Genomic DNA, 11,556 nt, shown 5'->3' with positions numbered 1-11,556 from the left:
AAAGAAGCATTGAATCGATAAACTTTATTAGAAACAAGAGACTGTTTTATAAAATACACAGTCTTTTCTTCTTTTACTCACAGATTAAATTTTCTGATCTGGTACAGAGAATACTTCCGTTATCTTTGGTCCTTGGATTCGTTGCAGCTGCAAACATTTTGTAGCCTTAAAGAAAATGAAAGATTTATAGTCCTATAATATCAACACTAACGGACATTTAACAAATTATCGTAAAGCCTCGAGGGTCATACTTCGGCTAAAAAATTTCACTTGAAATCCAACCCTATTCTGTAGTTTTGATAAAAAGATAAAAAATCGAAATAATAAACAAAGCAAAAGATACAACCAAGTATAGGACACTTGATTCATGAAATGACTTATGTAATAATAATAATACAGGCCAGAAATAATTTAGAAACCCTTTAGGAAGCTTAAAAGCTGGTTTCATAAAATGAAAGATATATTTTCAATTACAATTTAGTCATTTGATTTGTTAGATGAAGACTAAAATTTATGAGTTTCAAAAATGATTTAGATCATATTTAATATGATGCTCTGTCTGTAGTGACTTGTCAAAAATTATTATTACATTTATTATTACAGATATCTTGACTAAAATGAGAAGCAAGAAGGGTTTTATTTTTTGAGATTATATACCCTTCTGCTCTCCAAATGGCGCTTGAGATATTATTTTTCTTGAAAGAATACAAACCTGTGGATGTTGATCAGGCATGAAAAATGGCACTTAATGTGTAAAAACACTAAGCCATGCATTAATGTAATGGATATTAAATGAAGGTTTTTTTTTTCTGAAAGTAAGGAACACCATTAAAACTTGAAATGAACAGAAATTATTGTTTATGAAGGGTTTATTCTCCTTTTCCGTACCTTGCTCTTTACGTTAAAGCTTTTAAGTGCTTTAATAAAAAACTTCTTTTCTAATTAAGCGACCCGTGTTTCAGTAGTTGTTCTTAAAAAATTGTGACAGTCAAATTAGCGTACATAGCAACGTATTGAGGGGGGGCGGCAGCCCCTTCATATACAAAATAAATTATGTTCATTTGTTTTAAAGATCTTTACTTATAGTTAAAAAAAATCGTATTTTTTAATTCTTTTAAATCGCCCCAGGTAGAAATTCCTACAGAATTTTCCCCCAGAAATTTCACTCTCCATGAAAAATTCTACCACAGAAACTCGCCCCAACCACAAAATATCCCGCTCCGAAAGTGTCTATGCTTCCCAAAAACAAATTATATACGTAGATCTTACAAATTTCATAGCTTAAAGATGTCGGAAAGGCCTTAAATACAATACGTAGTTAAGATACAGATTGTATATTCTTCCCTGCAAAGATACTTAGGGATATGCAACCGTTTTTTACGCGTTTCTTTAAGTGATTATAACGGTAAAACCTATTTGTTTTAGAATGTCAAGATGGAGTTCATTCCATCAGAATCTTAAAAATTAGTCATTTTTAAATAACAAATTTGTAATTTTTTGTACCTTTTATTCCTACAAAACAATAATTGTAACGGATATTAACTGAAGAAGTCTTTTTTGGAAAGTAAGGAGCAAAATTAAAATTCAAAACAAACAGAAACTGTTTATGAAGGAGTCGCTTCCCTCCACAATGCCTTGCTCTTTACGCTAAAGCTTTAAGGACTTTACGAAATGCTTCCTTTTCTATTCAAACGACCAATGTTTATGCAGCTGTTCTTAAGAAATTTGGACAGTCAAACTTCAGCGTAAATAACAGTATTGAGGAGGGGGGTATTCCCTTCATATACAAAAGTAAATCCTGTTCATTTGAGTTTTAATGATCTTTACTTTCAGTTAAAAAATCTGTTTGTTTTTTTATTCTGATCATTTTTAAATAACGCCCGTAGATTTGGTTCACTCTTCTTAAATATTTCCTTCTCACAGGAAACTCATGCGTAGGAATTTCTACCATGTAAACTAATTCCCGTAAAACCCCCTCCAGACAGTAAGAAACTCGCCCCCGTAAATTTTCTTGCGGTCAATTCAGCTTGAAAAATACTCCTTAGCATGCTGTCATTTGAAAATACTAATTTCCAATAATTTCCTCAATAGCTTCTGAAATCCTCTCTTTCCGTAAAATGGTTTTTCTGGAAATCCAAAATGAAAATAGCCTCAGAATAATTTTTCCTGAACCATCTTCAGTAAAAATCTGACTTTGGAAAGAGATTATGACAATTAAAAATAATTTCGAACAGTAATTCTATCAGATCGCCCCATGTAGAATTTTCCATGGAAAACCCCCTCCCCCAGAAATTTCCCTCTCCATTAAAAATTCTACCAAAGAAACCCACCCTAGGCACAAAATCCCCCTCTCAAAAAGTGTGTATACTCCTCTATAACAAATACTATGCGTACAGATTGAATACATTTCATAGCTTACAGGCGTCTCCCTGTGGCTTGGGGGGGTTATTTTTACTCCCCACAGTAGTTATTACCGCTCTCTCAAAATTTTGATCAGATAACTTTAGAAAACAAAGGACTAGTAAAATGTTTTATTATTTCAAATCGTATTTTGTTGATAAACAATAGGTTTGTTAGGAAAGGCCTTGAATATAATGCACACTTACGATATAAATTGTTTATCTTCCCAACAAAGATGCTTAAAGATATGCAACCGTTTTTTTAGCTGTTTCTTCGAGTGATCATAATGGTAATATTTGTTTTAGGATGTCAAGATAGAGCTCATTCCAGCAAAATATTAAGATTTAATCATTTTTAGATAACAAAATGTCATATCAAATTTGTCATTTTTTGCACTTTATACTCCCACAAAAAAGAGAATTTGGATTAAAATTTTAAACATTAAAGTCAAAACTGTTATCGAGGGTATTTTGATATATACAATTAGTTTAAAAATATCTAAAGCTTATATAGAGCATTTAAGTTTCAGGGCACATTTGTGATTCAGTTGAATATTCATTTCCAAAATATATGTAATCCATTATCAAGAAAGAGCGACTCAGCCCAATAGCAATGGAAATTTAAAAACGGAATTTATTCGTCAAAAGCTACGGGTGTGAGGAAATTTCTCAGCTTTCTTTCCCTTTCTCAGCCTTCGCTCTTTAAAGCCTAGGAACGACGCATCAACGGATGATAGATGGAATTATCTATCAACAAAACAAAGAATGAACTATGCGTTTTTTGGAACACGTATTTCGGAACATTTACTTTGACAGCCATCATTTTTTTTTTTTTTAGAGAGAGAGAAAGATGGTTTTATTAATATAATTAAACAAAACAAGCAAATGGCCCGAAGCAAAGCAATTATCTTATGAGCAATAGGTTAGTTCAATAGAGAATGTATAGCATTGGCTATTTCAATTGAATGCTACAAGTTTTTTGTTAGATCCAAGTTTTATTTAAATACTGGGCATATACACAATATATTCTCTTTTTAATTCCCACTGTGTCGAGAATTCAAACTCAAAAATATTGGGCAGAATTTCTTTGTTTCAACCCATGATTTGTAATCTGACTTTGTTACTGAATATTGAAAAAGTATTTATATTTAAAAAAACACTTATTGATGGCAGCTTTTACGAAGCATTAAACCAACTTATTTCATTGAACGAATTTACTGTTGTTAAGATGAAAAATATCCCAATTTTGTGCATATAGCTACCTAATTTGATTGTCCCGTTTGAAGGTTTATCTTTAACCTAATGATTCGAAACTAGAATAGAGATTTACACATAATACAAAGGCAAAAAACACCACAGCTTCTTTAACTTATCTTAGGCTGCAGCTAAGCAAAAGACATCATTAAAAATATGCAACTTATAAAATTTCAGAGAATAGTTTGACACTACAATCCTTCAAAACCTTCAGCCATGATTATGCATTATTTCTTCCTTCATTCGTTCTGTCCATTAATCTTCTAGGATCTTTTCGAATCCCAATTTCCTGAAAATAATGTCATTAATTAATTAATTGCTCAATATTAAAAAACACTTTCCCAGAATCAAATTTTCTGGCGACTTGGCATCCACAAATCTTGATTAGCGGTTTAATATTATTCTGATTCTATATTTGGGCTTACATTTAGTATTTTCTCTGCTGCTTACATGAAAACTATTTGAATAATTAAGTTCATTTGAGCCCATGTGAAAAGACTTTCAAGAAAAAATGATTATAATGAAAGTAGAGCGAAAAAAATCAGACGAACAGATCAAATTGCTCCTTAGCCCATGCAAAAAATCTATAAATAGCTCAAACAAGTTAACCACTGAAGTTTTCATATACTTGTACTTAGGCAAAGACAGAACTTAAAAGGAAACCCAAACCCTCTCCCCCAAAATATACATTTTATTTTGCAAAAAGTTTCACAACAAAGACTAACAAAGACAATAAAGACTAAACCGTAAAATTACAATCTAAGTGTTCTCTTTATTGTTTTTTTTTCGACTAAGATGTATTTTTGCTTAAGGGTATATAGACAGAAATTATCATAAAGAAGACTATCGTTTCTATTCCTTTTAAAGTTAAATACAAATAATTTGAAATTTAGGGAAGTATAATCTAGGAGAAGCAGTAAGGACTGTCACATTCTGAGATGATATGTCAGAGTAAAATTAAACACTAACGAATTAACAAAATAAAATGTTTTTTTCTTATAGTCATTTCTTATTATCTTTCTACCGAAGTTCCTTCATCAAAATGTTTAAATACTGTTTCATATATTTCCCTAATATTATACTGATCTGTCTGAGGAGAAGGGGGGGGGCAAAAGTACACTGATGTGCCATTGACAGAGAAAGGTAGCGTAACTCAATAACCTTTTTGTAGCCGCTTATCTCTTCTGTAAAATTGGGATTAATCGACTAATCTTTGCTTCACGTTTTCCTACGAAAAAAATTATAACACTATAAGAGTGTGGTTGACTCAACCTGAACCAAAGTGCTATATCTGATTTAATCTTTAAGTACAAAAGAAATCAAACTTAAAGTTTTTTTTTCTTCCCCGGTTCCATCTTAGGTCTAATCAGCCAGTTTCCTTGGCGGTTCCTTGGATCCTAGGCAGTTTCCTTTGGTCTCTTCTAATTGTTATTTACGGTTTTATTTGAGTTGTTATGACATTATCAAGGTTAGATCCCTGCTTAAAGCTTCCCCAAACATAGTGTTTGAAATTATTTTTTTTTCAAATGAAAGCATGAACTAGTCTGATGAAATTTTAAGAGGATAGAATTGTCCATGGGGAATTTTACGGGGGGGGGGGGGGGTTAGTTTACATTAGAGAACTTTTCAAGGACAAGTTTCCCATGAACAAAGTGAATTTTTCATGAAGGGAAAATTAGATTTACCAGAATTATTTAAAAAATAATCAGAAACTCAATAATAGTTTTTTCGACTGAAAGTAAGGAGCATCCCTAAACTGAAAATAGTGGGAAATTAGGCCATATATGAGGGAGTTCATTAGAATAAAAAGCTCTTTCAAAAGGACTAAAAGCACTAGCATAAATAGAAAGGTATCTAGGAGCAATATAAAGAACAAAGTATGACCCCCCCCCCCTTATATGCGGTATAGTTCCTGTTCGTTTTTACTTTTAATGCTGCTCCTGATTTTCAATTGTTTTTTTTTTATTTACACAAAAAGGAATTGACAGTTCATGTTTTAAATTTCAATGCTATTCCTTACTTTCATTTGAAAAAACGTTTTCATGTTTATTTTTTCATTGTTTTTTTTTTTTTTTATAGTAATGCTAGAAAATCCTGCGCCCTTTTCATTGAATTTTTTTCCCCCATGGCATATTTCTCCAAGAAAGATCCTCCCACATAGCCCCCTCCCTCAACCCTACCCCCAAAACCAAAAAAATCCCCCTGAAAACGTCTGTACACTTCCCAATAACCATTATTATATGTAAACACTGGTTGAAGTTTGTAACTTGCAACCCCTCCCCCAGGGACTATGGGGGAGTAAGTCATCCCCAAAAACATAGTTATTAAGATTTTCGACTATGCTCAACAAAATGGCTATCTCAAAATTTTGATCCGTTGACTTTGGGAAAAAAATGAGCGTGGGAGGGGGCCTAGATGCCCTCCAATTTTTTTGGTCACTTAAAAAGGGCACTAGAACTTTTCATTTCCGTTAGAATGAGCCCTCTTGCGACATTCTAGGACCACTTGGTCGATACGATGACCCCTGGGAAAAAAAAAAAACAAACAAAAAAACAAACAAATAAACACGCACCCGTGATTTGTCTTCTGGCAAAAAATGCAAAATTCCACATTTTTGTAGATAGGAGCTTGAAACTTCTACAGTAGGGTTCTCTGATACGCTGAATCTGATGGTGTCATTTTCGTTAAGATCCTACGACTTTTAGGGGGTGTTTTCCCCTATTTTCCTAAATAAGGCAAATTTTCTCAGGCTCGTAACTTTTGATGGCTAAGACTAAACTTGATGAAACTTATATATTTAAAATCAGCATTAAAATGCAATTCTTTTGATGTAGCTATTTATATCAAAATTAAATTTTTTAGAGTTTTGGTTACTATTGAGCCGGATCGCTCCTTACTACAGTTCGTTACCACGAACTGTTTGAAAAGCAACCAAAACAGGTTATCTAAATGGAAATCACACCATCATATTCAGCACATCAAATAACCCTATTTTCAAGTTTCAAGATCCTATATGCCAAAATGCGGAATTAAAAATTTTTACCACAAACAAAATCACGTATGTGTTTTTTGTGTTTGTTGTTTTTTTTCCAGGAGTGACCAAATCGGACAAGGTGATCCTATAAGATTGGGAGACGGCTTACATACATTCGGTGCAAAAAGAAAGAACTAAATTATTTTTTGCACAATATACCTTACTTCTCCGCAATGCGGTTTTAAGTTATAAATAAACATGGACTTACCCTTGCGCAAAGAAGAGTACTTTAGAAACTATTTGAAAGGCCATTTTTGAGCACATCTCAACATTTTGACTCTTGACTAGCTAAATTTTGCTTCAAATTTGACATCTCTCAATCCAAAACAGATTCTTTTTCTCAAACAGCCACATTTTCATGAAAAATGAAAAAGATGAGTTTCCTTATAATTTTTTGATACAATAAAATAATATTATTAAGTATTAAGCCTGTGATTTCGTAGTTTCCTCCTATAGAAATTATAAATTTACTTTTATTCTAAGATAAATATTCTATGATGATTGAAACAAGCAAGCATAGCAAAATAAATTATGGCACTGAGATTAGTGTAAGAAGGTGTGCTACATTAATACAGTTCTAAAGTGTCTGGTAATGGTCTGTCTTTCTCGTTCAAACAGTAAATTTGGAATAAATCAATGTATTATGCTCTTGTGTCAGTTGCGGTTTTGGCCTAGCGGTTCCTTGAACCCTTCTTGAAATAATATTATTGAATTATAATCAAGTAGGTGTGGGCAAGTCTTGTGGGTGCAAACAATTTGTGCATAGAGCAGAAAACACTTCCTTGGCCAATTAGCGCTATCGACCAACGTAATCGAAGGCAGCTCGCCCAAGGAGTTATCCGACTGCTCCAAGTGTGGTATTTTTATTGTGTTTGAGAAAGTTTTGTGGGTGCAAACAATTGGTGCATAGAGCAGAAAACACTTCCTTGGCCCATTAGCGCTATCGACCAACGTAATCGAAGGCAGCTCGCCCAAGGAGTTATCCGACTGCTCCAAGTGTGGTATTTTTATTGTGTTTGAGAAAGTTTTGTGGGTGCAAACAATTGGTGCATAGAGCAGAAAACACTTCCTTGGCCCATTAGCGCTATCGACCAACGTAATCGAAGGCAGCTCGCCCAAGGAGTTATCCGACTGCTCCAAGTGTGGTATTTTTATTGTGTTTGAGAAAGTTTTGTGGGTGCAAACAATTGGTGCATAGAGCAGAAAACAGTTCCTTGGCCCATTAGCGCTATCGACCAACGTAATCGAAGGCAGCTCGCCCAAGGAGTTATCCAACTGCTCCAAGTGTGGTATTTTTATTGTGTTTGAGAAAGTTTTGTGGGTACAAGTAATTGGTGCATAGAGCAGAAAACACTTCCTTGGCCCATTAGCGCTATCGACCAACGTAATCGAAGGCAGCTCGCCCAAGGAGTTATCCGACTGCTCCAAGTGTGGTATTTTTATTGTGTTTGAGAAAGTTTTGTGGGTGCAAACAATTGGTGCATAGAGCAGAAAACACTTCCTTGGCCCATTAGCGCTATCGACCAACGTAATCGAAGGCAGCTCGCCCAAGGAGTTATCCGACTGCTCCAAGTGTGGTATTTTTATTGTGTTTGAGAAAGTTTTGTGGGTGCAAACAATTGGTGCATAGAGCAGAAAACACTTCCTTGGCCCATTAGCGCTATCGACCAACGTAATCGAAGGCAGCTCGCCCAAGGAGTTATCCGACTGCTCCAAGTGTGGTATTTTTATTGTGTTTGAGAAAGTTTTGTGGGTGCAAACAATTGGTGCATAGAGCAGAAAACACTTCCTTGGCCCATTAGCGCTATCGACCAACGTAATCGAAGGCAGCTCGCCCAAGGAGTTATCCGACTGCTCCAAGTGTGGTATTTTTATTGTCTTTGAGAATGCAAAAATTGGTGCATAGAGCAGAAAACACTTCCTTGGCCCATTAGCGCTATCGACCAACGTAATCGAAGGCAGCTCGCCCAAGGAGTTATCCGACTGCTCCAAGTGTGGTATTTTTATTGTGTTTGAGAAAGTTTTGTGGGTGCAAACAATTGGTGCATAGAGCAGAAAACACTTCCTTGGCCCATTAGCGCTATCGACCAACGTAATCGAAGGCAGCTCGCCCAAGGAGTTATCCGACTGCTCCAAGTGTGGTATTTTTACTGTGTTTGAGAAAGTTTTGTGGGTGCAAACAATTGGTGCATAGAGCAGAAAACACTTCCTTGGCCCATTAGCGCTATCGACCAACGTAATCGAAGGCAGCTCGCCCAAGGAGTTATCCGACTGCTCCAAGTGTGGTATTTTTATTGTGTTTGAGAAAGTTTTGTGGGTGCAAACAATTGGTGCATAGAGCAGAAAACACTTCCTTGGCCCATTAGCGCTATCGACCAACGTAATCGAAGGCAGCTCGCCCAAGGAGTTATCCAACTGCTCCAAGTGTGGTATTTTTATTGTGTTTGAGAAAGTTTTGTGGGTGCAAACAATTGGTGCATAGAGCAGAAAACACTTCCTTGGCCCATTAGCGCTATCGACCAACGTAATCGAAGGCAGCTCGCCCAAGGAGTTATCCGACTGCTCCAAGTGTGGTATTTTTATTGTGTTTGAGAAAGTTTTGTGGGTGCAAACAATTGGTGCATAGAGCAGAAAACACTTCCTTGGCCCATTAGCGCTATCGACCAACGTAATCGAAGGCAGCTCGCCCAAGGAGTTATCCGACTGCTCCAAGTGTGGTATTTTTACTGTGTTTGAGAAAGTTTTGTGGGTGCAAAAATTGGTGCATAGAGCAGAAAACACTTCCTTGGCCCATTAGCGCTATCGACCAACGTAATCGAAGGCAGCTCGCCCAAGGAGTTATCCGACTGCTCCAAGTGTGGTATTTTTATTGTGTTTGAGAAAGTTTTGTGGGTGCAAACAATTGGTGCATAGAGCAGAAAACACTTCCTTGGCCCATTAGCGCTATCGACCAACGTAATCGAAGGCAGCTCGCCCAAGGAGTTATCCAACTGCTCCAAGTGTGGTATTTTTATTGTGTTTGAGAAAGTTTTGTGGGTGCAAACAATTGGTGCATAGAGCAGAAAACACTTCCTTGGCCCATTAGCGCTATCGACCAACGTAATCGAAGGCAGCTCGCCCAAGGAGTTATCCGACTGCTCCAAGTGTGGTATTTTTATTGTGTTTGAGAAAGTTTTGTGGGTGCAAACAATTGGTGCATAGAGCAGAAAACACTTCCTTGGCCCATTAGCGCTATCGACCAACGTAATCGAAGGCAGCTCGCCCAAGGAGTTATCCGACTGCTCCAAGTGTGGTATTTTTATTGTGTTTGAGAAAGTTTTGTGGGTGCAAACAATTGGTGCATAGAGCAGAAAACACTTCCTTGGCCCATTAGCGCTATCGACCAACGTAATCGAAGGCAGCTCGCCCAAGGAGTTATCCAACTGCTCCAAGTGTGGTATTTTTATTGTGTTTGAGAAAGTTTTGTGGGTACAAATAATTGGTGCATAGAGCAGAAAACACTTCCTTGGCCCATTAGCGCTATCGACCAACGTAATCGAAGGCAGCTCGCCCAAGGAGTTATCCGACTGCTCCAAGAGTGGTATTTTTATTGTGTTTGAGAAAGTTTTGTGGGTGCAAACAATTGGTGCATAGAGCAGAAAACACTTCCTTGGCCCATTAGCGCTATCGACCAACGTAATCGAAGGCAGCTCGCCCAAGGAGTTATCCGACTGCTCCAAGTGTGGTATTTTTATTGTGTTTGAGAAAGTTTTGTGGGTGCAAACAATTGGTGCATAGAGCAGAAAACACTTCCTTGGCCCATTAGCGCTATCGACCAACGTAATCGAAGGCAGCTCGCCCAAGGAGTTATCCGACTGCTCCAAGTGTGGTATTTTTATTGTGTTTGAGAAAGTTTTGTGGGTGCAAACAATTGGTGCATAGAGCAGAAAACAGTTCCTTGGCCCATTAGCGCTATCGACCAACGTAATCGAAGGCAGCTCGCCCAAGGAGTTATCCAACTGCTCCAAGTGTGGTATTTTTATTGTGTTTGAGAAAGTTTTGTGGGTACAAGTAATTGGTGCATAGAGCAGAAAACACTTCCTTGGCCCATTAGCGCTATCGACCAACGTAATCGAAGGCAGCTCGCCCAAGGAGTTATCCGACTGCTCCAAGTGTGGTATTTTTATTGTGTTTGAGAAAGTTTTGTGGGTGCAAACAATTGGTGCATAGAGCAGAAAACACTTCCTTGGCCCATTAGCGCTATCGACCAACGTAATCGAAGGCAGCTCGCCCAAGGAGTTATCCGACTGCTCCAAGTGTGGTATTTTTATTGTGTTTGAGAAAGTTTTGTGGGTGCAAACAATTGGTGCATAGAGCAGAAAACACTTCCTTGGCCCATTAGCGCTATCGACCAACGTAATCGAAGGCAGCTCGCCCAAGGAGTTATCCAACTGCTCCAAGTGTGGTATTTTTATTGTGTTTGAGAAAGTTTTGTGGGTACAAGTAATTGGTGCATAGAGCAGAAAACACTTCCTTGGCCCATTAGCGCTAACGACCAACGTAATCGAAGGCAGCTCGCCCAAGGAGTTATCCGACTGCTCCAAGTGTGGTATTTTTATTGTGTTTGAGAAAGTTTTGTGGGTGCAAACAATTGGTGCATAGAGCAGAAAACACTTCCTTGGCCCATTAGCGCTATCGACCAACGTAATCGAAGGCAGCTCGCCCAAGGAGTTATCCGACTGCTCCAAGTGTGGTATTTTTATTGTGTTTGAGAAAGTTTTGTGGGTGCAAACAATTGGTGCATAGAGCAGAAAACACTTCCTTGGCCCATTAGCGCTATCGACCAACGTAATCGAAGGCAGCTCGCCCAAGGAGTTATCCGACTGCTCC

General features: G+C 37.2%; 1 long non-coding RNA gene across 1 annotated transcript; it reads right to left on the bottom strand.

Annotated features, from left to right (window-relative positions):
- Window positions 1-9: 9 nt before the first annotated feature.
- Window positions 10-7,630, bottom strand: LOC136043464 (uncharacterized). Its single transcript, XR_010621622.1, has 3 exons — window positions 6,896-7,630; window positions 2,607-3,942; window positions 10-165 (listed from the first exon to the last, which is right to left on the bottom strand). It is a non-coding gene; the product is annotated as an uncharacterized LOC136043464 (long non-coding RNA).
- Window positions 7,631-11,556: the final 3,926 nt, after the last annotated feature.

Source organism: Artemia franciscana, unplaced genomic scaffold (assembly GCF_032884065.1).
Source record: "Artemia franciscana unplaced genomic scaffold, ASM3288406v1 Scaffold_6253, whole genome shotgun sequence".
NCBI classification, from domain to species: domain Eukaryota; kingdom Metazoa; phylum Arthropoda; class Branchiopoda; order Anostraca; family Artemiidae; genus Artemia; species Artemia franciscana.
Note: the sequence above shows the minus strand (reverse complement) of the source record. Positions and strands in the feature narration are given on the sequence as shown.